The sequence below is a fragment of the Typopeltis vanoorti genome, chromosome 24 (assembly GCF_054136105.1).
Source record: "Typopeltis vanoorti isolate ZY-2024b chromosome 24, IOZ_Tvanoo_1.0, whole genome shotgun sequence".
NCBI lineage: Eukaryota > Metazoa > Arthropoda > Arachnida > Uropygi > Thelyphonidae > Typopeltis > Typopeltis vanoorti.
In genome coordinates this window covers 5,369,042-5,371,748 of record NC_143572.1, presented here as the reverse complement: position 1 = coordinate 5,371,748, position 2,707 = coordinate 5,369,042, and positions in this window count along the sequence as shown.

Here is a 2,707-nt window from a genome sequence, read left to right as displayed (position 1 = left end):
CATTGTTTGAGCAGAGAGAAGGTTCTTAACAGAGTCTTGGACTTAAGGAACGAAATACAGCAGTTCATACAAACCAAGAGGAATCCTATTGTGGAATATAACGATCCAAAGTGGATGACAGACTTTGCCTTTGTGACCGATATCTCGTTGCATATGTATGACCTAAATACGCGGCTACAATCCAAAGATCAACTGGTGCACACTCTGTTTGATCACATCAAAGCAATTGCGAAGTGAGTTCGTAGAGAGATTTAGTGATTTTCGCAACCAACAGCCTTCTTTAGATTTATTTTCAATGCCATTCAGTGTCAATGCTATCGATATACCAGGCTCAGTACAAATGAAGTTGCTTGAACAACTCCAAAACAACTCTTCTTTGAGAGAAAAATTATTCAATGTGCCCTTGCTTATATTTTACAAAGACTACATTTCTGATGACGCATTCCATAATCTTCACTGGCATGTTTGAAGATGTGTGCTTTGTTAGGAAGCACATACTTATGTGAGCAGTTCTTATCCAGAATGGAGCATGTGAAGTCCAAGACAAGAACTTAGATTACTGACCAACATCGCGAGAATACTCTGCGCATAGCGACTTCCAACATTGATGCCAATATCGACAAGCTGCTCAAGGAAAACCAATGCCAAGTTGCCTATTGACATTGCAAAAAATGAACGTTTTCGTCATTAAATTATATATTTTGAAGTATCGATTGTATTTACTTATCATGAACCCGACTCCTACCTACATTCTTAAAGCTGAGTTTGTTTATTTTTATAGGATTTTATGTCAAGTGTCCAATGCACAGCGTTACTTGTAAATCTGGAAAGCATCTTACAATTCTAATACTGCAGAATATCTTAGTGGCCCGAGGGCTTTATTGAAATATTTAATGTAGCTCGCACTGTCTGGAAGGTGATCCCTGCATTAAGGTATGAAATTATGGATTTATAAATCAACTTCTAAACAGAATAACTGAGTAAAAATTTCACAGTGGTTTAACGTAAATATGGAAAACATTCCAGTGACATCAAACTTTGTTTATTCAGGTTTACAATTGCATATTTTATTTTGCTGAATTTATTATTTACAAGTATATTCACAGAGAATAATTCGAAACATGTAATTACCTAGAACTATTTCACAAGTTTTAGTTTACCCTCTTAACTTTTTCCAATGAGTTTAATAATAAAAATATTCGTTCCTCACTGTTTTTTTTTTTGTGAGGGGGAGGTTACAGTACATCAAAACAGCTGGTCACACAACAGAATCTTAATATCCGATATCATAGGAAGCACAGCTCCATACATCTGATATGGTGTTAGTCTCAAAACTACACCATGCCTGTTTAACGATTCCGTATATTCCTTTGTCGCCAGATATACACAAGTGGTCAGCGTATAGTGTTCGTAAATGATCCAAAATAAAGAATCTTTTTCGAACTGTATAATTCTTCCCATTTGTCTTATAGCTGGTAATTCACTTTCCAAAAATAGTAAAAGATTAACAATGTTGTATATTTTTGGTGAAAATCGATCACAAAGAAAAGTAGATTACAAATCGAACATAGGAGACTGTAATATTCTCAAATGCCAAGATGGTTAACTAATCCTCGATGAAAGGAGATGGTGTAAGATAGCTGTGAAGAAGCTGAGGATTTTCACCAAAAATATACGACATTGATAATCATTTTCTATTTTTGGAAACTGAATTACCAGCTGTAAGACTAATGGGAAGAATTATAGCCACCATCTAAACTCTTCAATGGTTAAATTAGACTTTCAAGACTTGATATAATTCGATAAAGATTCTTTATTTTGGGACATTTACGAACACTATACGCTGACCGCTCGTGTATATCTGGCGACAAAGGAATACACGGAATCGTTAAACAGGCATGGTGTAGTTTTGAGACTAACACTGTATCAGATGTATGGAGCTGTGCTTCCTATGATATCGGTTATTAAGATTCTGTTGTGTGACCAGCTGTTTTGATATACTGTAACCTCCCCCTCACAAAAAAAAACAGTGAAGAACGAATATTTTTATTATTAAACTCATTGGAAATTGTTAAGAGGGTGAACTAAAACTTGTGAAATAGTTCTAGGTAATTACATGTTTCGAATTATTCTCTGTGAATATACTTGTAAATAATGTTTCAGCAAAAACTAAGAACTTTTATTGTTAAAAGACCATAAGATTATATGATTACAAATACAAATATTTCCGACAAGTGTCATTAGCCACTGTCTAGCATTTTCAAGGCTGTACTGGTGTGAAAACAAATGCATCAAGTTACATGAAAACATACACTTTAGTAACTGCTAGGCCATTACATTTATAATTCATGTTTGATGGCGTGCATGCATTCTAATCTTCAGTCAGAATCCGGTACATGACCACGTGTTGTGTAGTTTTTCTTATATTGTAGTTCTGTTGAACTGAGAGAATTGTGAGATATTTTCATATGTCTTTAAGAATAGCACCTTGATTTCTATTTAAATTATTGCCTTTCAAAGAAGCACCACTGCTGCTTCTTTGAAAGTTCTGTGACTGTTGTCGATGTTGTCATTTCTCGATGTAAGGCATAGAACTGTTTATCAAATCTATAACGTGATTTGATGTTGAAAAATGATGAGCTAAACCAGATGCGATGATTCTATTGTGATTGACATCCCCTACATGTCACAATCCTTCTGTCTTATT